The sequence below is a fragment of the Cetorhinus maximus genome, chromosome 2 (genome assembly GCF_964194155.1).
Source record: "Cetorhinus maximus chromosome 2, sCetMax3.hap1.1, whole genome shotgun sequence".
NCBI lineage: Eukaryota > Metazoa > Chordata > Chondrichthyes > Lamniformes > Cetorhinidae > Cetorhinus > Cetorhinus maximus.
This window is the reverse complement of record NC_135880.1, coordinates 166408880-166433479: the sequence shown is the minus strand read 5'-3', so window position 1 is coordinate 166433479 and position 24600 is coordinate 166408880. Positions and strand designations below refer to the sequence as shown.

Here is a 24600-nt window from a genome sequence, read left to right as displayed (position 1 = left end):
TGCGAAAATCATCTTGTGCGATGGCAACAACCCGGAGGTAGCATTTGACATTGTTAATGTTGGTAATGTTCTTTGAAGAGTGCGTGCAGCAAAGGAGGAAACAGTGAGATGGGATAGCTAACCATGCTGACCTACTAGTGAAAAGGAGTCTTATAAAGCCTGGTATAATGTCAAGAATGGACACCCGCTGAACAATGGAATCTGGGGTCTGTTGTGTGAAGGAACAGACTTGTCATGTGGGGTCCTCACAGTCAGGTGAATTTGGGCTTGCAAAATCTAAAGGGATGCTCACAGATCCAGTTAGGTGTCTGACAGAGGTGTGGTAGTGACTGATTGTGGAAAGAAAGTTAGTGACACGATAACTAAAAGGAAATTCTCCCCTGCACAGCTTCTTAGAGGCCTGCACACAAGGACTGCTGTCGGTGAGCACACAAGAATGATGAATGGACTTTACAATATATGGGCTGAAGTGCTTGATAGAAGTTACGATGGTTAGAGCTTCAAGTTCACAAAGCAACCAGGCGATTTGATGACTGTGCAGTTTGGCACTGAAAAAAAACCAGAAAGCCTGAGTCTACTGCCATAGGTCACATACAGGGTTGGACGTGATGCCATGCTTCTTAACAGCACCGTTTGTGACAACCCAGAATTGATCACCTGTATGGGAAAGGATTAAGTTTTTAGTGGATGAAAGAGCAGATTGTGCCAACTGAAAGCTTGTGCGCAGACCATCTGTCCATTCGATCCTTTTTTTGGACCGACGACCGGTGGTAACGGCATCAAAGGAGCTGTGTAAGAGGCATACTGAGGCAGGACTCTTGGAAGCAGGCTCCAATGAACGATCTCATACCAGAAAAATGGGGAGCAGTTAGAGAGGGTGGCTACGCAGTGTGGGCTATCCTGTAAGGTGCACTGAGACCAAATCCATCCCAGAATAGTGGTTGTATTCAGGCAGATGACAGTATTAGGGTCAGATAGGTACAGGTCACATTGCGGCAGAGCATGTAGAAAACGTTTCCATTTTTGAGCAAGTTTTTCAGGACTGTTACCACCACAGTAAAGGTCATCTGCAAGTTTGACAACTATATGCTCCACTAGAAGATCACCCAGGACATGCATGTCAATTCCTCAAGGGCAGTTTCAGACCTAGGCATGCCCATGGCAGATCGAGCATATACACAAACATTTTTGTAGGGTGTGACCACTCTACAGTACTTCATGTAAGATCAAGCTAATAGAATCTGGTAAAAGGCATTGGTTGAATCAGCTCCAATGATGTGCTTCCACTGAGCAACCATTTGTAAAGTTGAGTCAACATCTGGCATGAGTGAAGGTTGCAGCTCACTGTGATGCCCAACATTGGTGAATGCTGTGGCAAGTTGAAAACCCCCATTTGAAAAATGATGGGTTAAGGTACTCCACAGTGATCCCCACATCTTCACGAGAAATGATTGGGTAAGGTACTCCACAGTGATCCCCACATCTTCACGAGAAATGATTGGTTAAGGTATCCCACAGTGATCCCCAAATCTTCAGTCTGAGCAAAGACTCTATGGTTTTAAAGGTCATCAAGTTTTCATTGCAGCTCAACAAGTTTGTCTCTGGCATACTGGGGGAGGTGTCTCTTGTGTTGTGGAAGTTGTACAGGTCCCATGTTGACACCAGCCTTGAAGGGTCCGGCCTTGCCATTGTAACCCGGGAATGCCGGATCGAAGACATCTTCATACCCCTGAAGGAACGTGTAGAACTGAGAACGTGTGTGCAGAGGTAGGATGTGATCTAGATCCACAAGAACAAATTCTGAAAACAGCTGATGGTGCTTATGTTTGCATTGCTTGGTAACTGGCTGGGCCTTGTCGCCTGAGAAGGCTGAGAATCATGGTTGTTGGGAGTGAAGATCAGAAGTATCTGATCAAAACGTTCATTGCAAGACAAGACTTACGGTTCAAGGAAGAAGTTCGAAATATGAACCTTGTTAGCAATACTAGTCCACTTAAGTGGTGGAGGCCAAGTGTTGGGTGACTTGCTATATTCTGGTGCTGAAGGAAGAGGACAGTTCAACTGCAAATGTTGTATGGTCAGCAAGATCATCCATTAGAGTCATCTCGATTAAATTCCCTGGCCAGGTTGTTGTTGACCTTGAAAGAGCACGAAGTACATGGGCTAGAGGAAGGATGAAATCCATAAACATAGTTGGTGGAGTCACCAATTAGCACTCGGCATTTGGCTGTCAGATTGACACATCATTGGTTTCCATGAATGGAGTGCCTTCAAGTACCTCAACATCAAAGTTCTTCATGACCAGGCCTTCAAAGGCAAGGTGGTGATGGTCTCTGGATAGAATGAAGTGTGTTTCACCAACCGCACGTAACAGTGACAAAACATCAGCCTGATGAGCTGATTGGAATGAACTCTTGACTGGGACACTGAGTTTTATAGCTGTGGAAGCACAGATCTTGTTGTCAGTGGCTCCACTGTCAATGGTCACCTGAATAGCATGGGTGCTAGAAGAATGTGTCTAAGTAGGGTGACTGATGAATCTGTACATGGAGTGTGGCTGTATTTCCAATGAGACGTCAGCAGGTTCCACAACCCCTTTGCCTAAAAGAGGATTTTAGGATGATAGGATAGTGATCCTATCATCATCATCATCCAGGATAACAGCTATTTTACAAGCTTTAGCCACATATTGGTGGTCTTGGCCTAATCTGGCAGAAAACTACATTTGCTGAGAAAATACTTATCTGGTCGTCCTGCTTGCTTATGCAATGGGCAAGATACCTATCATGTGTGTGAAGGAGAGGAGTTACGGAGTCTGGCCTTGTTAGGTGAAGGTGAAATGGTCCAGCATCCCTGGAAGGAGGAAGCAGCAGCACCGAGAGCCTTGGCATCAGCAAATGCATGAGTCTCATCTAACAGCGAATCCAAGGCTTGGGAGATCTCTGGGTTGATGGATGCCAGGGTGCGTGACCTGAACTCGTTGCTGTACCTCTGCCTCACTAGATGTGGTAGACTGGGATGAATGAGTTGTAATCAATGTAGCACTGCTATGTTTTCCAGTGAGAGTGACCTCCTCATCCTCATCAAGAGGTAGACTGTGATGACTGAGTCCACCTTTCTGCAAGAAGTCATTCTCAAAGATGGCCATCAGACATTGATATACATCCTCATGCCTCTCGCCTGATTGCAATCTGAAATCGGCTAGAACTAAGAGGTGGGCACCCATGGCCTGGAAACCATAATGTAGATGGATAGTCTGCCATATCGAAGTGAGTGGTGTAGATGCTTTAACTATGGAGTTGCATAATATAACAGGGTAATAATTCGCTATCTGCTCTAGCATCAGATCCAATAAGTTCACTTTTTGTTGGGTGGTGAATCCTGGACATGCCCCTGCACCTCCTGTGTCTCTGATTCCACAGAGAGGGTTATTCTTGGTTCTATTCTCACAGGTGAAACCGTCAACGAAGAAGGGGACAAAGTTAGTTTCAATCGTCAAAGTGTAAGCTAGGTTCTGATGCCAGTACTCAAACAAATTGATTATCTTGGCCTTTCCTAAGCACCCCTGTTTTGGTGCCCAATGTGTGGCTGCCATAATTTCAACTATTACTGTAATATTATGAATTAAATAGAGGTCAATATTGGTGTATGAGTGCCACCACATTGATATACATCCTCATTCCTCTCGCCTGATTGCAATCTGAAATTGGCTAGAACTAAAAGGTGGGCACCAATGGCCTGGAAACCATAATGTAGATGGATGGTCTGCCATATCGAAGTGAGTGGTGTAGATACTTTGGGACATGGAAAGGTTCAGATGCTGCCATCATGCCAGTGTGCTGTGTTTACTTTCAGAATGGCGCAAACAACAGTGCAGAGGTAGAAGAACCAAAGTTTAATGCAGCCACAAAAACAACAGTACAATAGAATTGTAACAAAGCTAAGACCTCACACTATATTTTTATAAAATATATATCTGTCATCATGGCTAATTTATAAAATTTTAAAAACTGGACAAAAACTTTAAAATGACTGAAACCATGGTTAACTGTGATTTTCAAACAAAAGGAACTTCCTGGAAGTCAGAGAAACTGACACCTTGTTATCTCTGAAGAGACGTGAACAACCCTGTGAGCTGTAGAAACCAGCTTCAAAGGGAATTATACAAAGCCTATCTACATTTCCTAAGCCAGGCCTGGCCAATGGTCCACTAGGACAAAGGACCCTGCAACCTCCTTTGAAATTCTTAATGGTTGAAACATTAACCATCTCAAGAATCCAGACTAAGGAATATATATTCTTTATCAAAGCCAAAGTGGAGAGGTATGAGTCACATGATTCGCCCCCCCGCCCCCATCCCGCCCCTGCTAGGAGTAGCAGTTACACTGTCTTGCTGTACTGCCAATCAGTCTGCCATCTTCCATCTGGCAAGCAGCAGTTCAGGACAAGGCCTCAGTCCAGGTGAATGCCTGGCCCACATCTACACTGTTTCTACTGGGACTTCTGAGCTTCTATACCATCACCTACAAGATTAATTTATCTCTACGTGCCTGTCCCATCATGGAGGTCATCTCTACGGGAAGAGTGAATTATGCAGAATCAGTTTCCAGCCTGTGAAAGAATACACCATCGGACTTTGATTCTGGACTCTGGGCTCATGTGAAACAATAATTCTGATCTCTGTGGTCTTTTCCCTGAAAACCTTTTCTTTCTCTATCCCATCATTATTGTATGAATGAAAAGAGGCCATGTTGCTACCCTCCTCTCACAATTGAGTGTGTGCAAATAAACTAACCATTTGAGTTCATCCTATGTCAGGTTTGCTGTGGGGTTATAAATAGAGAATTGGATCACACCAAAACCAAGGGATTAGGAAATACATCACCACTTATAAAGGGGGAAACCAAAAATCAAAAACATCTTTCTGTTTACGGATCGGTGGTGAGAGGAGAAATCAGGGCTGTTTATATTAAACCTCCTCCTATCTGTAACAATGAAACAAGATGGCCACGCCTATGATGGTAACTGAGCTCCCAGTCGTCAGAAGGTGATAAGATATAATGGCGCTGGGCAGATTTCGGGTTGGGTGAGGATTGCAGACCGTGTTCATAGTGATGGAGGTACTATTGGGAGGATTCGTGTGGAGTAATGGAACATGTGAATGGTGGGAGCCTAATTCTGAGGCCTGGGAATACTGCAAAACAATGTTTCCTCTAAGCTGCATGGGTGCATGGCTGCACAGGAATGCAGAATGTACCATACAGTAACGAACCAACCACAACCATCATTTCCTTTAAGGCACATGCATGGGTAGTTGTGCATCAATATTAAAGGGACTATTCAGTGCAATAAGCAGGTCCCTGTACAGCAAAGAGAAATTAGATGGAGCATCAGTGTGGAGGTTTTGTTTCTGGTAAGAGGGGAGAAGGGCAGTGGGCAGAGGATGGTATTAGGGTGGAGGAACAGTGGAAGTATATTTGTTGAATTTAGGAAAATTGGATGTGGTTTGGTGGTACGAGGGGGAGGAACAGTGAAATATGTTAGTATTCAGGGCCCAGGGTGTAGCATGCAGTGTGCGTTTTGGGGTGTAGGGAATATAGGAGATATCAGAATGGTGGGAGAAGGCCCTGGTGTTCCACAGGAGTGGTGGGATTGGGGAGGAATGAGGGATTGTGACATAGAATGAAGAAACAGGCCATTCAGCCCAACCTGTCCATGCTGGTGTTAATGGGCTGAGTTATACCCCCTCCCAGCTAAAAAGACGGTGGCAGCCCAATTGGTCATTAGTGGACTGGAGGAAGTCCCACCTCAGAGAGCTGCTGGCCAATCAGAGAGCAGCAGTTCACCAGCACTTCGAACGTGCGGTGCTGGACCATTTCGATATGTTTGGGAGTTTTACCAGCCTGGCCAGCCCTGGTGAGGGGGGCAGGGGGTGCAAGAAGCTGGGTTTTGAGAGGCCATGGCGGCAGGGCAACCGGTTGGTGGGGGGGGGGGGGGGCGGAGAACCTTGGGGGGCCCTCTGATGAGCACAGGGGGCCCCTTAAGAAGGGACCCCCCCATCCCTGCCGTCAGCCCACAAAGCGAAACTAGCTGGGCTGGCCACCTGTCATGGGCCTTTCCTAAGGAGGATCTTAAGTGGACATTAATTGCTCACTTAAGGTCCTCAATTAGCCCACTGGTAGGTGGGCATCCCAATGTCATCCCCACTACTGGTATAATTGCTGTGGGGGCAGGGGCAGGATGGATGGTGGCAGACAGGCCACCTGCTGGATTTAATGACATACCCACTGCCTTCAAAGCTGCCAGTGGGAGAGATTTAAATCCAGCCCTGTGCTCCACTTGAGCTTCCTCCCCACCTTCCTCTTCTCAGTCTATCAGCCTGACCCTCTATTCTCATTTCATTCATATGCTTCTCTAGCTACCCCTTAAATGCACTTATGCTATTTGCCTTAACTACTCCCTGAGACAGTGAGTTCTACATTCTCACCACTCGCGGATAAAGAAGTTTTATTCTGAATTCCCTATTTGATTTCTTGGTGGCTATCTTATGTTGATGGCCTCTAGTTTTCAAGTGAGAACACTCTCGCCATCAACTCTAGCAAAGCCTCTCCTTATTTTAAAGACCTCCATGAGGTCACCCCTCAACTTTTTCAGAGAGAACAGAGGCACACTGTTCATCCTTTCTAGATAACTTCGCATTTCTAGTATTTTTTTTGGTTTTTTAAAAAAATGTGATTCCCAGCTTCTGTGTAACATCATGAAAATACAGCAATTAGTTTAGCTTAATTATAATTTTCAGATCGTGCGCAATCTACTGCTATTTGAAGTAGGCAGGAGAGCCTAGTTGGCACTTTACATGGTTTCCAGTCTGATATGTCATGGTGAAGGGTAATTGTTGGTCCCAGGCTGTACTTCAAGTACAAATTTCAATTCATTGGTGACTTGCTTATGGAAATCACATTCCTGCAGTGATCACAGGATGAGTGTTGAAGTGATACACAAATCATAATAATGATCCTAGGTCCAATAAAAACAGAAAATGCTGGAAATACTCAATAGGTCAGTCAGTGTCTGTGAGGAGCAAAGCAGTGTTAATATTTGGTGATTTTTCACCAGAACTGGAAACCAGATGTAACAATTTTTAATCAACCAGAGAAACAGAAAAATGGGAAGGGGTGGTGTAATAATTAAGGTTTTATTTAATGTGCAATGTACCTTTAAGAATAATACATATTAGAAAAGATCACATGATCTGTAGTAACCAATAGGAGATTAGCGCAGGCTACCTCAGCGGACAGTGTAGAGATAGAGTTGGAGTTGAAGGCTCATGTGTAGTTATTGCTGAGTATATTATAGATAAACTTAATATTTCCACTTAAGAAGTGCCTGCAGTTCAACTCTATTATTAATAGTACAACTCGGTCACCCTACCACAAACTGGCGACACAGATGGGATAGGATTGAACAGAAGAAATCAAGTTAAAAAGAAATTGACACTGTACATCGCCCAGTGATTATAAGTAGCAAGCTCTGTTAGAATTGAAGAAGTTATTCCCTCTCAAAATGCCACAATTTAGGAGAATTGATCCTTTTGAACCAGCCACAGACGATTGGTCTCAATACATAGAATGCCTCACATTCTTTTTTTCAAGCGAGCGAGATTATGGGGGAAGTGAAGAGGCGAGCAATCCTCTTGCGTACTTATGGGAGCAAAACCTACTGTTTGATTTGAAGAATTTCGATGGACTGGTGGACCTCGTGAAGGGTCACTTTCAACCCAAGCCCTCAGTCATGATGCAGAGGCTAAGGTTTAATTGATGAACTAGAGCCCCGTGTGAGACAATTGCAAGTGGTAAATTTGAAGTAGCTAACGGAACATTGTGAGTTCGGTACAACATGCTCAGAGATTGTTTAGTGTGTGGTGTGAAAGAGGACACTATTCAAAAAAGATTATTGTCCAAAGAGAATCTGGATTTCAAAAAGGCTCTAGAGATAGCACTGGCCATGGAAAGCGCAGTAAGAGATTCAAAAGCAGTACAGGCTGTGCAGAATGGCGCTGTCCTCCACATCAGGCGGGAAACCTCAAGCAAAAGTGGTATGAAAAAGCAAGACCCTGCTGTGAAGCAGGAAACAGCCCCTGCTGGCTGAAGAATAAAGGAAAATAACATGACAGCGAGATAGAAGAATAATTTTCATAGAGGTGGAAACATTCAGCCTTTCAGCGATTGGCAGTTTAAAAAAATCAAATGCTACTGTTGTCACAGGAATAGATATATGATGAGGCAATGCAAGGAAAGATTCAAGCAGGCTTGTAAACTAAAGAAAAAGCCCAGTGAAATCTACAATGTAGAAGAGCCTGAAACAGCAAATTCAGACAATTACTCATTGTTTAATCTGAAAGTTGGAAATACAGAACCAATTTTTGTCATAGTGAAAGTAAATGGCAAACCTGTTAGAACAAAAATGGACATGAGAGCTTCCACTACAGTAATTGGGGAACATACCTTCAGATATTTGAATAATGGTGAACGTCAATTAAGTTTAGAAGAAACAGATGCCAAGCTAAAAACATATACGGATGAAGACATTCAAGTAAAAGGCATAAGCAGAGTAACTGTCCATTATGGAATCCAATCGGCACAGCTACCTGTGATGGTGGTAGCAGGTGAAGGGCCAAGCCTCCTGGGCCAAAATTGGTTAAAGAAGATTAAGTTAGAATAGTCTGAAATTTTCCAGTTGAGGGCAAGTGGGGTACCAGAGCTACTTAGAAAGTACACCACCATCTTCAAGGATGAACTGGGGCAAATCCAGGGCCTGCAGGCCAAGATTTATGTGGATCTAGAAACAACCCCTCGCTTCATGAAGTCGAGACCGGTGCCATACGCCCTACGAGAAAAAATCTACACTGAGCTGAACAGGTTACAGGAGCTGGAAGCTTTCATGTTTTGAAAAAGGAGTGTGTAAGGACTCAACAACCTGAAGAAATACAGGCTGTCTTAAGCCAAAACCTGGAAGAACAACAGAAGAAAATTGAGGAGTCCCTGCTTGATGACAAAGTTCGAGACAAGGTGAGCAACCTTCGCATGGAAAAAGAAAACCTGTTGAAAGACCTTGACACACTACAAGCTGCCCTCAAGTCAAAGTTTGTACCTCTGGTAAAGTATGAAGAGAAATAGAAATAACTCAGCACCTCTCTGAACAAACTGAAGAATGAATTGGCAGAGAAGACACAACAATGCTCAATTTTCTAGGAGGCAGCAAACAAATACAAAAAAGATACAGAAGAGCTGAAGAATCAGCTAAATGAAGCCAAAGAGACTTTGGAAGCAAAAGTCGCAGAATTTTCCAAGAAGCAGACAGGAAATGGAATTTTGGGAAACTCAGCCACTGAGCTCAGACAAGCTGAGCTTGACTCTGAGAGAAGTCTGGCCAATAGTAAAATCAAAAAGAAGGCCGAGATTAAAGCCTGCGCTAGAAAGAAGGCACGTAGAAGGAAGATACAGAAATACTAATAGGGTCTTAATTCTGGCAACATATAAATGCACTTTCGTACACAGGTCTGGCAACCAAATCGTAAACACTGATGCCTTTAGTCATTTGCCTATACAAGAAAATGCAGAGCATTTCCCAGTTCCACAGGAACTCGTTTTATTGTTAAATTTCTTAGGTTCCTCACTGGTATGTACTCGACAGATCAGAGACTGGACAAGTCGGGACCCAGTCCTATCTCAAGTACGAGAACAAGTACTACATGTTTGGTCAAAATAGCACATAGCTGATTAAATGAAACCATAGTTCAACAGAAGACATGAAATAACCAGCCAAGATGACATCCTACTGTGGGGTGCACGAGTTCCTCCAAAGTGAAGGGAGCCACTTTTAATTAAACTACACAATGCTCATTCAGGAATTTCCCGAATGAAGACCATAGCATGCAGCTATGGTGGTGGCCAGGGATGGATTGTGGAATACAGAGTATGGTAAAGCACTGTGTGCAATGTCAGCAACTGCAAAAGTTGCCAGTGACAGCTCCATTACACCTATGGGAGTGGCCATGAAGACCCTGGGTGCAGTTACACATTGACAACGTAGGACCTTTCCTGGGAACATGTTTCTGCTCATTGTCGATGCCCATCCAAAATGGTTGGACGTATAGGAGGTGAAGTCACCAACATTGGGTGCTACAATTGAGAAACTGTGTCAGAGTTTTGCCATTCATGGACTACCAGAAGTAGTCATTTCCGATAATGGCGTGGCCTTTACGAGTGCTGAGATGCAATGGTTTATCAGCCTCAACGGTATCACTCATGTAAAAACTGCACCGTACCACCCACCCTCAAACGGACTGGCCAAAAGGGTGTTTCAGACGTTCAATGCAGGCATGAAAAAGCTAACCGGTGATTCATTGGCAACCAAGCTAGCACATTTTCTTTTTCATTACAGGACTACCCCTGATACAACAACGGGTGTCACACCTGCGGAGTTATTAATTGAAACGCCGTCTCAGGACGAGATTAAGCTTAATAATGTCGAATTTAGAGGGGAAGATGGAAAGGGACAGGGATGCTGAAAACTAAAGATGGCTGGCATAGTTGTGAGAGGAAATTTACCGTGGGAGAGCTGGTATATGTGAAGAACTTCGGGAAAGAACCAAAGTGATTACCAGGTGAAATAAGTGCGGTGACTGGACCTCTATCTTACCATGTGGAGGTGGAAGGCCGGATCATCCGTAAACATGTAGACCATTTAAGGAAGAGAGAGATAAATCATCAAGATATGGTTCATGATCATGAGCGGGTCTGCATTTCCTGTTGAGGATACTCAGCCCAGGACTGACATGCCTGATGTTCCTGTAAGAGTTGAGGATACAGAACTGCAAGTGCCCACCGAAGCTCCTGATGTTCAGGCAACTCCGGAAAATGAGGTACCTGACAAAGGATCTGAAGTTGTGGAGCTGTGACATTCCACACGTACCAGGAAACCACCTGAAAGACTGAGTTCCTTACCCAGTTCAAATATTATGTTGTCTTGAAAAATATGTACTTGTAAATATAATATGTATAGCTGAGTTAAAGTGGGAGGAATGTAACAATTATGGTTTTATTTAATGTGTAATGTACCTTTAAGAATAATACGTGTTAGGAAAGATCACATGATCTGTAGTAACCAATAGGAGAGTAGTGCAGGCTACCTCAGCAGACAATGTAGAGATAGAGTTGGTGTTGAAAGCACACGTGTAGTTGCTGCTGAGTATATTGTAAATAAACTTAATGTTTCCATTTAAGAAGTGTCTGCAGTTCAACTCTATTACTAATAGTACAACTCAGCCACCCTACAACAGGAGGAAAGAACAAAAGGGAAGATTGATGATGGGGAGAAGGCAAGATTGATTAAGGGACTAATAAAGAAAAAAAATAATGTAGTGGACCTTTAAATTGTAGCACATACTGTCTGACAAAATGGGATCAGAGATTATGTGCCAACCTCAGAAGGAGATCCAAATGTGGCCATGGGTATAGGTGATTATTGAAGTGGCCTGGTTAGAAGACCCGCCTTGGCTCCCTGAGACTTCATCCCAGTTGTTCAGAAGCTATTAGGCTTTCTAGCCCCCACACCTCACACTCCCTCAATCCCAATGGCCCCTCCATGCCAACTCTTGTGCCCCACACATCATCATACCCCCATGGCTCCTCATTGCCAACTCATGCCCCCACTCATCTCCATGTCCCCTCATACCCTCCCTATAGCCCCATGCCACTTCAGTAGCCACTCACCCAGTGTCCACTGTGGGCAGAGCTCAGGAGCCATATGGAGATGAAAAGCAACTGCTAACAATCTAACACAGCTCCCACTCGTACACACTTGAAAGTGAAAGCAACTCCCATTCGTGAAAACCATACAAAGCTTTTAAATCTCCTCAAATGTTCAAACTCTGATAAAAAAAAACTTCTATTTAGACTCCATATCAAATACAGCTAATCCTTTAATAGCCTCTTTAAACTGTCAGTAAAACTGTGAACTCAGAAGCCCCTGCTGAGATAATTGTAGCTTTTGAAACTCAGCCAAGCATTCGGATGACATAATACCATCCCTTGAGAAATGTCAGCAAAGAATTCTGTGGAAACTGCAGGAACTGATGGTAATTTTTTTTCCTAACCTACACCAGATGGCCTGTCAGAAATGGGGACTGAATTTCTGCGTTACGGACCTACCTGCTTGCCATTTATAAAGGTTCACAGAGTCTTCCCCCCCCCTATGATCTGCAATTGTCGAACTCAATGTTGAGTCTTGAAGGCTGCAAAGTGTGTCATCGAAACATAAGTTGTTATTCCTCAATATTTTTTCTTGCCGCCATAACCCTTGACTCCCTTGTAAATCAAAAATCTGTCCAACTCTGCTTTTGATACATTAAAAATATACATATAAAATATTAGTACAAAAATAGGAATGCATGGCATTCTTCACATATCATTGAGGAACACTTCGCAGGTATGAACTTGCGCTCTTGTGTGGATTAATATGTTGGTCTGGAATAATGTTATTAACTGTCCTAATAACAACCAATCAATCATTCACAAAAGATTTGATTGCACTGTGTACTTTGGGAACTCAGATTAGTGTGAGACTGCCTCCTGGAGGGGATTTCACATCTGTCTTCTGTCCTTGTCCTTGGTGGTCACCTGAGGTACACTGGACTTCTTGGTTCACAAACATCCAAAACCATTGATACAGCCAGAACATAAAACAGGATGAGGAAGAGGGATTTACTCCAAGGGTGAATCCATAACCATCAAGGGAAAATGTTGAAAATTCAGGCAAGGGTCTGAATGTGATTTTATCACCATTGAATTTAATCGTCAGCTTCTAACTCCTGCACTTCTGATTTTTTTCCCAGGGGGTCCCTTCCAGAAGTGGAAAGTTCAAAAATTCATAGTTAAAGTATCATCGTATAGACTTGTGTGAAAGCTGATCTCATGTGAAAATGGACCCCATGATTTTTGGCCTAATAAACATAATTTTTCATATACCTCATATAAAAGCCAACCCTAGATTTTCAGGAATCAAAGTCCAGAAATTTCAGAACCAAAGTATAATTTCTAAAATCACATCAAAAACTTGAATTCAGCATTCAGCAAAAAAGTTACACTCATCGTACTTCCCCAGTTCCTACCGGTCAATTAAAACAGGGAGAATGTAGATCATTTTTTATTTTTAGGGGAGAAACCAACAGATTGGAGATGAGAAGTAAACAGCCCTGATCGAAAGAGGGCGCAGGGGCCAATTTCCAAAGTAAGCATTAAAAAAATAGAGGCCTGAGCCTTGTGTCCTCAACTGTCACCTTCAACCTTCCTGGGAAGGGGAGGGGAGCCTTCAGGCCTTGTCAATTGGGCCCTTACAAGGTGCTAACTCAGTGCAATCCCCCTGCACCAAGGCCTAGGCCAAGGGTTGGGTGCCGTCCGCGTGACATTTTCAAATATCATGGCCCTTTCCTTCCCTTCCCTTCCCCTGTACCCTGGGCAGCAGTGAAACCACAGGCCCTGCCCATGCCACCAGTTTATTTCCCGTGGTTGGGGGGGTGGGGGGTTAGGGTTGACAGCTATGATTAAAAGTATTCCTGGAGGTTTCAACACACGGCTTAATCTCATGCTCCAGCCATTTGTGGCCAATACATCCACCCTTGTGACATACTGCCTCCCTACTCCAATTGGAAAGCGAAAAGACTTATTACCCAACTGGATGATGCTTGGCTGTCAGCCAAACAGCCTTTTTTTTTCCGATTTTCAATGTTTTTGTATCTGGTAACGATAAATACTCAAAGTACATTTTTTTAAAACTACCTTTTTTAATGTCCCTATGATTTTTCTCCAGGATTGCACACAGCAGTTGTGCAGCTGCAGATTGATCTGCAACTCCTGGAGCCTCCAGGCCAATCCTGGAGGGTTGGCAACACTAGCCACACTCCTTAATAAAATCACAGAGAGAGAGGGAGACAATAAATAGTCAGCATGGGCTCCACTCCCCCCATTACCATGTGTATTATTTTGAGACCCGTGTTAGGTGTGCCGGGCATGTACATTTTAGTTGAAAGTAACCCCTCACAAACATTGTTTGTTGACTCCTTAACATTTTGCCTAAAAAAAAAATGGCCTCAAAAAATTTGACTTTTACAGGAATAATTATGGTAGATTAGGTCACAGAAAACAAGTTGCTGAGAGAATTGTTATCTGAATGAAGCGAAGTGGGATATCAATGTGCTATAGCCACATTGCAGTGCAATGTTTTATACTCTCGAGTCTATGCATCAACGTACAGTCAGGTACATCAAAGCCATCAAGAAAGAAAAAATAAAAAATCATTTATTCCCTTGCCTTTGATGCTGTGGTGAACTCTTTCACAGTGAAAAAAAATCCCTCTCTTGTTGAATGTTTAATGTGGCATGAATGTATCTGTGTAGAAGTGTAATGTTTATCTTGATATGGATACGTCCAGTAAACCTGGACTAACAATTCTGAGAATCTAATTGTGGCATTAGGAAAATTTGAATTAAGTTTAAAATCTGGGAATAAAAAAGATAGGATCAGCAAAAATGCTCAGGTTCTTGTAAGAACCCAACAGGTCCACTGTTGTCTCTTGGTAAAGTATATCTGCGATTATTACAAGGCCTGGCCTGGGTGTGACAATGGTCCTGCACCAGTGAGCTTGTCAATTAACTGTCCTGTAAATAAAAGCAAAATACTGCAGATGCTGGAAATCTAGAACAAAAACAAAAATACCTGGAAAAACTCAGCAGGTCTCACAGCATCTGCAGAGAGGGATACAGTTGACGTTTCGAATCTGTATGACCCTTCACCAAATTAAAAAATATAGAAATGAGATGAAATATAAGCTGGTAGAGGGGGGCAGGAGGGACAGATAGAGCTTGATAGGGGGCCAGTGATAGGTGGGGCCAAGAAGAGACTGCCAAATATGTCATAGACAAAAGGACAAAGGGGTGGTGACAGTGGTGATATTATCTAAAGGATGTGCTAATGGGGACATTAAGGGTAACAAGCAGGACAAGCTAGTGGCAGATGGCCTTAGTGGGGGTGGGGTGGGGGGAAGGGATCGAAATGGGCTAAAAGGTAGAGATGAAACAATAGATCAAAATAAATTTAAAAATAGGTGGGAAAAGAAAAATATATTTGTTTAAAAATTATAAATTATTGGAAAAAGGGGGATTGGAAAGGTCAACGCAAACTGGAGGAACACCCACCTCACTTTCCGACTAGGCATTTTACACTCTTCCAGACTGAATATTGAGTTCAACAATTACAGATCATGAACTCTCTCCTCCATCCCCACCCCCTTTCCGATCCCCCTTTTTCCAATAATTTATCATTTTTTTACAAATATACTTTTTCTTTTCCCACCTATTTTTGAATTTATTTCGATCTATTGTTTCATCTCTACCTTTTAGCCCATTTTGATCCCTTCCCTCCACCCCAGCCTACTAGGCCATCTGCCACTACTTTATCCTGTTTGTTACTCTTAATGTCCCCATTAGCACATCTTTTAGATAATATCACCACTGTCAACACCCCTTTGTCCTTTTGACTATGACATCTTTAGCAGTCTCTTCTTGGCCTCCACCTATCATTGGCCCCCTATCGAGCTCTACCTGTCCCTCCCACTCCCCTCTACCAGCTTATATTTCATCTCATTTCTATATTTTTTAGTTCTGATGAAGGGTCATATCGACTCGAAACTTCAACTGTATCCCTCTCCGCAGATGATGTCTGAACTGTCCTGTAAAGATGCCAAGCAAGTTCAGCACCTTCTTGATAAATGCTAGCCTTACTAATGATGCCCTCAATCTGGAAATGAGTCGCAAATCTTTCCTCCTCCTCCTTCAGATACGTTGCCCTAAGAGGGCATTGGTGACGATGGACTTTTATTGAATTGGTGGAGGCTTATGCTTGACAAAGTACTGCAGTGGTTTCCCATTGCCTTCTGCAGTATGGCTGACCCAGAAAGGCTCAGATGCTTAACTATTCTGTGACTGATGTGTCCTGTTTCACAGGCCTTTGCCATGCACTAATTATCTCAGTGACACTTTCGCAGGCACATCTGGGAAACAGCCAACGGAGTCCATGACCCAGGTTCTCAACTCAAGACACCTCGGAAGAGAAATCTGTTGAAACCCCAATTGAAGACTCATCACAGCGCTCACCCACATCCTCCACCAGCGCAGAGGCACACACCTCAGTGGGACCTAGTTCTAGAGTAGCCTCAGGGTCACAATCTGATGAGCACATCGCACAGTCTGATCCACAGCAGGCGGCGACAGGGATTTCCCATGTTTCCGGCACACGGAGGACTGCTGGAGGCCAGAAATTTGCTAAGTCCGAGTCAGATGACGAGCCTCTGGACTCGGTCATGCCTCAGTTGCTGGAACTGCAAAGGCAAGCTCGGGAACATCAGGAAGGAATGTCCACTGCACTCCTCAGACTGCAAGGCATGATGGAGGAGTCCATCCGTCTTCAGGCTGAGATGATAGCGCCGGCATGCCAACACACTAAGGTCAACACTGGTAAGGTGGCAGCCGCCATGGAGACCTTAGTCCAGGTCTTCACTCCTGCACTGCTGTGCGGGCTCAACTCCAGCACTGATGTCATAGCTGGCCTCCAACAGTGTGTACTGTTGGCCAGGGGCTGCAGCTGAACTGCCAGACACAGGCAAAAGCAACTTTTGACCTGAAGTAACCTGAGTCCAGTTGCTGGTCTGAGTAACTTTTGAAACCTGACTCCAGTCACTGGGTCTGAACTGGCTAGAACTGGTTTCAAAGTAGCTGAGTGTCTTGAAGACAAAGGAAATGTGATGTGTCCTTATTTAGAAACAGAGAAACGAGGTGATCCTGCAAGTCTTGGAACAGAGCCAATGGAGAAGATGCCACAGATCAGGCAAGCAGGCCTAAACCAACGGGAAGAGAGCCAGCACAGCTTGAAGAGATACGATTCAGTATAATACTGAGAGGATTTCAGGTGTGGGGCAGCGAGACTCCGGAGACCAACCATCGCAGAAGCAGAAGAACCTACGTCAGCAACATAGAGACGCAAGAGAGAGAGAGAATGGAACGCCTGGCCAGCATCAGCTCTCCTTTTCGGGTATTAGCTTTTATATTCTGTGACCACTCAGGGAGTGTCAGAGAAACCTAGTGGGTGTGCGTTTAGATCCTAGTTTTGGGTATAAAACTGTATAACCTGCTGTAAACTGCATGTCTATATTTAACCAGACGTATAAGCTATATGTAGATAATTTAATGACATGAATAAAGCGAGTTTAGAGTTAAGAGAGAATTGACTCTTCTCCTCTGTGTACTGAGCCAATAACCATTACCGGTGATCTCTGGCAACATATTTGGCGTCCCTGGGTGGGCTCGAGGATAAATCTCTCCGTTGAGTCAGCGGGAGACTCAAGCTGAACCGAGTTGGCAAAGTACACAGAGAACAGGAGTTTGGGTTAATTCATAGCTATTAACATAAGATGACGAATCAAAGGGAATCTCCAAGCCCCGGGGGCTTGGACTGTTTCGACTGGAAGGGACTCCTTCAAAAATACGTAATAGGGAAGTGGCTGCAATACGGGGAGTATGCAGGTCACATTGGTGACAAGGGAAAACCTGCTGTGGGAAAGCCCTTTGGAGAATTGCGCAAACAAAAATGTCAGATAAGAAATTTAAAAAGGTACAGAAGTCCGTAGCGATCGGATGTTTATTTGAGGAATGGATAGAATGCTGACAGCAGGCTAGGAGAGAGCGAGACAAACTAGAGGTAGAGAATAAAAAACTCCGTGAGGAGAGAGCCCACCTTAGTGAGAAGGTAACTGATTTAAAGGAACAGAGAAGTGCGGATTTGATGCACATGAACCAATATCAGTTACAGTGCGAAAAATTGGCTAATGAAAGGAGAGAGGGAGAAGCCGAAACAGCTAAAGCTGAGGTGGAGGGATGGAAACAACAATGCAGTGATTTAAAAACTGCTATGAATGTGATTCACAGAACAGCTCAGGAAAGGAGGAGCAGTACCGGTGATCACACAAAGTGTCAGAAACTGATAGTGAAGCTGCAAGATCAGCTAGCCGCACAGAGGGGCATACTGTGTGCTTTTGCACCCGGAAGAGGTGAAGAAAATGGTCAAGGGGATATAGATTGGGATGATTTAGCAGACGGGGAGGATAAATACAGCAGCGGTGACGGGGAACCTCCACCAGAGGATCCACCGCTGGCATATATTCCAGAGTCAGAAAAACTGCCTGCCCCAATGGCCCCCCTTGTAACCACTAGAGCACAGGTAGGGGCAGATGGCCAGGGGCAAGCCAGCCCGAATATGACATATTCCACCCCACTTGGGATACAAGAACTGAGGGATATTGCAAAAGATATTGGGACGTGTGCGCCCGGGGATGATCCTTGGGAGTTGTTCCTAGCGGTCAGGCAACAGAGAGTGGTACACGGTTTAGATGATGGGAGGAAAGAAAATTAATTCTAATGTGCCTACACCCACATATACATTCCACCCTACCGGAGGAATAAAAACTTGGTAGAGGCACAAATGAGGCCTTAAAGGACCAGGTATTATCTGTCATGGGCGATAACAGAGGGCACCCAGTGGAGGGGCTGATGAAATGCTATCAAAGAAAAGGTGAACACCCCACTGCATTTTCGGCTCGCATTTGGGTGGTGTTTCAAGGGGTCTATGGCACAGGCCTAGATAAGGATAATTTACAGCCAGAGGTTAGGAACCGATGGCTGAGAACGCTAGTGTCACATGGCACTGAGGAGTCGAGGAAAGCATTAGATCAGTTTGATCCCACTGATGACACACATACAGAGCCCTGGATAATTAGGAAGATGGTTAGAGTATGGGAAAGGGAAACACCAAACTACCCAAGGCATCCAGGGACAGAGCAATGCCTGTGAAGAATCTGGCGACAACCTGGAGAAATAAAGGGAGGGGACCTACTCAGAGGGAACCCCCTCCAGCTTATCAGACAGTGGATAGAGGTAGAGAAAAAGAAAACTTCTCGGGAACGGGGAGAACTCAGGGAGAGGTGTCCGGATGCTATAACTGTGGCCGAGAGGGACACTTTGCAAGGGACTGCCCAAACTCGAGATGAGCGAATGCAGGTTGGGGAGGAAACCAGAGCCTACATGTGGAAGGGCCGAATAGACCAAGTCCTCAGTGTGATATGATAGAAATACCACCGAGTTCCGGCTTGTACCCCGAACTGCTATGACGGTCTCAGGCCTCTCCATTATGGGTGTGTGATACGCAGTGGGATGACACGGGGAGACCCCTAGTGAATGGTAGGGTTGGAGGCCACCCTATTACATTCCTTTGGGACACAGGGGGGTCCCGCACCACTGTTAACACCACTCAGATCAATGACATAGATTGGAAAATTCAAAACAAAGTTATTCTAAGCAGATTCACAGGGCATTCACAAGTAGGATATGTGAGTGTACCGTTGGAAGTCGGTGTGGGAGACATAGTGATAGAGCATTCAGTGGTCCTTATCAAATTACCCAGAGAACAAGAACATATGTTAGGGGGCGACTATATGGCCAAAGCGGGACTCTTCTTTGACCCCGTTAATTGTATGATTTGGCAAATGCCTTTGGGCATCGGCAGTATAAATCACACACTCATCCCGGTAGGGGACTATCAGGATAGGATATGCACGATCGGGGAAATGTGGATAGAACCAGGAGAAATGAGTGACGATCGTGAAGTACAACAAATTATCGCACAAAATTCAATAGTATTTGCCCGACAAAAACATGATTGTGGGAAAATGACCGAGAGTGTGTGTATACAAGGTCCAGACCCCAAACCACAAAAGCAGTACCATTTCCCAAAACAAGCAGAAGAAGAGATAGGGAAGGTGATACAGGGTCTGCTGCAGCAAGGGATATTAAGACCAATAGCTTCTACTAACAACGCACCTATTTGGCCGATGAGGAAACCCGATGGTAGCTGGCGACTAACGATAGACTACAGAGAATTAAATAAAGTCACCCCGTTAACAGCCCCTACTGTAGCAACTAGCCCAGAGACAGTACTTTGACAAAATGAGGAAGCGCAATGGTTTACGGTTTTGGACATAAATAATGGTTTTTGGTCTATTCCACTGGAGAAAGAATGTCAATATAAATTCGCGTTTACTTTCCAAGGGCAGCAATATACATGGACTGCCTTGCCGCAGGGATTTCACAATTCCCCGTCCAAATTTCACCAACGGCTGAGGGAAGGGTTAAAAGGATTCTCAAGGCCTGAATGCCTAGTGCAGTATGTAGACGACTTACTCCTACAAACTAAAACCAAAAAGGAACATTATCAACTGCTTAGTGAATTACTGCAGTTGTTACATGACTTGGGATTAAAGATCAACCCTAAAAAATCGCAGATCATGAAACAAAAAGTTACTTATTTGGGAATGATTCTGACACCAGGGAAGAGGGACATTGACAAGCGAAGGATAGAGACGGTTGGCAGACTCCCTGTTCCGCGGGATGTAAAAGGGTTAAGGTCCTTCTTAGGCTTGGTGGGATATTGCAGGGACCACAATGATGGATTCGACACAAAAGCGGCCCCGCTAATGGAATTATTAAAAAAGAATGTGGCCTGGGAGTGGAAAACAGAACACACCCAGGCCACGACCGCTCTAGAGCAAGCACTAGCTGCCGTGCCTGCTCTGAAAACCCCAAATCCAACTGAGCCATTTTCATTGGAGGTGGCTACTACAGACACCACCCTTTCAGCAGTTCTATTACAGGAGACACACAGGAAATTACGACCAGTAGCGAACGCTTCACGCATGCTCTCATCAGTAGAGCAGGGGTATACGGTATGTGAAAAACACTTGCTAGCTGTCTTTTGGGCAGTGCAGTATTTTACCTATATAGTGGGACTAAACCCACTTACAATATTAACAGAACACGCCCCTGTACAGCTATTGTTAGACGGAAGGATTAAGGATGGTGCAGTTAGCCAAAAGAGAATCGTTAGATGGACATTGTTGCTGCAAGGGAGAAATATAACCGTAAAGGGGGTAAAAACCACCACTATGTTAGCAGACAACTTAGTTTATCAGGAAGAAAAACATGAATGTCAATTGATGATAGCAAATGACCCCAAAAGCCCATTTGTAACAAAGAAAAAGGGAGGGAGTAAGACGGGGCCTGAAAGTAGAAAAACAGAGGAAACAAGAAAGGAAGAACCCTATTTTAAAATTTTTGTGGATGGCTCTTCATCAGTACAGGATGGGGAAAGGAGAACTGGCTGTGGGATATACATGGAGGATGAACACGGACAGGAAAGATTTAGTGCGGCTCTGAAATTACCTAAAACCATGAGTGTGCAGGCAGCAGAACAAGCAGCCGTCGCATATGTGGTTGGTCACCCGGAATACTTTCCGCCTAGATCAGCCATATACTCTGATAGCATGTATGTCTGTAATAACCTCACAGAACATTTGCCCCAAGGGAAGTGAGAGGATTTGTCTCAGCGGATGGAAGGCCCCTTCCTTCTTCCCCGCTATTACGGTACATCTTTGAAGAAGCACAGGGGAAAGGATTTGGGGGTCACAAAAGTAAAAGCTCATTCAAAACTATCTCCCGAAGGGAATAGGAAAACTGATGAACTAGCCAAACGACGTGCTGTAAGTGGACAGGAATGGCAGCCACCGATTGGGGAAATCGGGGGCCAGAAAGAGAAGCAGGTCAAAGTAATGGATTTAACAGAGGAGCAAAAGAAAGACGGAGAATTGAAAAAACTAATAGAAGGAGCAGAGTCAGACACGTACAAAAGGCACGAGGGTGTCCATATTCAAGACGGAGTGGTTTTATGTGAGGGAAAATTTGTGGTGCCAGAGGGGGGACGAAACCAAATTACCCACTGCTACCATGACTTATGGGGACATAAAGGGACGGAGAGCACCCTGGATCAGATAAAGGAGGTGTGCTGGTGGCCCGGAATGAAAGGTGACGTGGAACACTATGTCAAGAATTGTTTGATCTGTGCACAACACAACCCCGATAGAAATGTTAAGAAAGGGGCCCTCCGACATACTAGACCAGTAGAAGAGCCTTGGACTAATTTACAGATAGACTATGTAGGACCCCTTCCTCCCACTCCAGGAGGATACAAGTACATTCTAGTAATAGTGGATACCTTCACCAAATGGGTGGAAGCTTTTCCGACCAGAACAAACACAGCCAAATTTACTGCGAAAATTCTATTGGAGAAGGCGTTTACCCATTGGGGTTTACCCCGAAGCATAGAATCGGGTCAGGGAACACATTTTACAGCCCAAGTAATGCAAAATGTTATGACCCTTTTTGGGATCAGACAGAGATTCCACATACCCTATAGACCACAGTCTAGTGGAATTGTGGAAAGAATGAATCGGACATTGAAAAACATGATAGCCAAAATGGTGCAGCAGCACAAGACAACCTGGCAGGTCGTTCTGCCCTATGTGCTGATGATAATCAGGAATACCCTGGCTTCATCAACAGGCTACACTCCTTATAGACTCATGACAGGAAGGGTCATGAGGGGAATGGAGGGGTTGGTAGGTTTGGATTTGTCCGAACCTGAGGTAGACCACATTATATCAGAAAAATGGGTACAACAGCTAGTAGAAACAGTAAAAGAAGCAAATTATGTAGCCGCTTACCGACAGGGAAAGAAAAAACAGCAAAGCAAGGCTTATTTCAACACAAAAGCTAGCCTGATAGAGTTGAGCCCCAGACAAAGAGTAATGATTAGAATACATCAACCCACCTCATTCTTGAGTCCAAAGTTTGCTGGCCCCTATGAGATAGTAGATAAAGCTAGCCCATCTGTATACAAGATATTAACGACACCAGATAAGAGTGGCTGGTATCATATTAATCAGCTAAAGTTAGTGGGAGAGAAACAAGATAATCACCATTAGCATGTGCTGCTCGATGCTAATGATGTTCCGAGTCTCGAACGTCAGGGAGATCAAGAACAGGACCAGCTACAGATCAAAGAGGAGGTGATTGAAAACAAATTTGATACTGTCCGTTCAAAGGTGAATCCAGGAAAAAAACGAAAGAAAAATAAAACAAAGATAGGGAATAAGTGGATTAGGAGAAACGGACGGTTAGAATCTGAAACAAATTGGGAACAGGATATGGACAGTTTGGCTCAGCACACGGAGAGACTGGACTTAAAATAGTACTCAAAAGAAACTGTAAGTAAGAGCAGAAATTACACTTGTTCATTACAGGTCCGGCCTAAAATGAAAGGGGTAATGCATTTTGTTGCTATCGGATTGACCATCATCAGAACTGCGGTTGAATCTGCCTCGGAGCCTTCATAACGAATGAACATACCTGAAGCAGTGTCTACGGAGGAGGGATATCCTGAGACCAGGAACAACTTTGCTCTGCAGAATAAGACAGTCCGAACCAACAAAGGGAAAAGAGAGGACTTAAATTTGTATTATACGGGAATGGATGGGTTAACGTGCGTGGGGAAAACTTTGGGTATACCGGAGGGAGCGGGAGTACAATTTTCATGCAATAAAGTTCTAGAAGTGACATTGTCGATAATCCCAGAGGGAAAAATTAGTACAAAAACAAAAATACCTGGAAAAGCTCAGCAGGTCTGGCAACTTCTGTGGAGAGGAGCACAGTTAACGTTTCGAGTCCGAATGACCGTTCAACAGAACTGCTCTGTTGAAGGGTCATTTGGACTCAAAACATTAAATGTGCTCCTCTCCAAAGATGCTGCCAGACCTGCTGAGTTTTTCCAGGTATTTTTGTTTTTGTTTTGGATTTCCAGCATCCACAGTTCTTTGCTTTTAGCTTAGGGAAAAATTATTAGTCAATTTGTGGGCCCATTTATTGAGCGACCATCGGGGAGCGACGGTCGAGGTAAAATTATGGTCCACTGAGACCACACCTATGAGAATATTGACTGGGGTAGGAACTCAGATCGGAGGTACATTGACTGTGGAGGATAAAGCAGGCGTTTTAGAAAAATTGGCTGGATCATCATCAATTGTAGAAAGGAAGACACAACACAGGAAAGGGGTAGAGCAAAAAGGGCGTTAAGGGCTGCAGACAGGAGTTTCTGTCGGGGGCCAGGACCCTTTATAATTTTCAGGACCCCAAGGAGGCTTACCACACCACCCCTGCCAGTGATTAAAACCTAAATGTTGCAAATCTCAGTACAAAACGGACGGTGTAGGTCTGGTGCTGGAAGAAACAGGAGAATCTGTCACTTTGGTACCAGGATATCAACATGTGCAGGTGGTCTTCAATTTGACTGAACTAACTGCTCCAGAATGGTGTTCATACACCACAAAACATTTATTTATCCACCTCCTTAGGAGACAGTTAAGCAGGAATGAGTTTAGGCCAGTAAAGAAAAGGAAAAAAAGAGGGCTGTTAGAACTACCAGGGGCAGGTTATGCATCAGGAGTGGCAACAGTCAATACGTTGGACATGGCAGAATTGGAAAATCAGATACAATCCCTCCAGCAGAAAATACAGGTTATTACTGGAGAGGGTTATCGGGATCAGAT

General features: G+C 44.3%; 1 protein-coding gene across 1 annotated transcript in view; it reads right to left on the bottom strand.

The window, feature by feature from the left end:
* plgrkt (plasminogen receptor, C-terminal lysine transmembrane protein) overlaps positions 1-20605 on the bottom strand; it is a 103585-nt gene extending 82980 nt beyond the window's left edge. Inside the window, exon 1 of the mRNA XM_078570604.1 lies at positions 20470-20605. The gene's annotated coding sequence lies outside the window, so the exon portion shown is untranslated. The remainder of the gene's footprint in view (positions 1-20469) is intronic.
* Positions 20606-24600: the final 3995 nt, after the last annotated feature.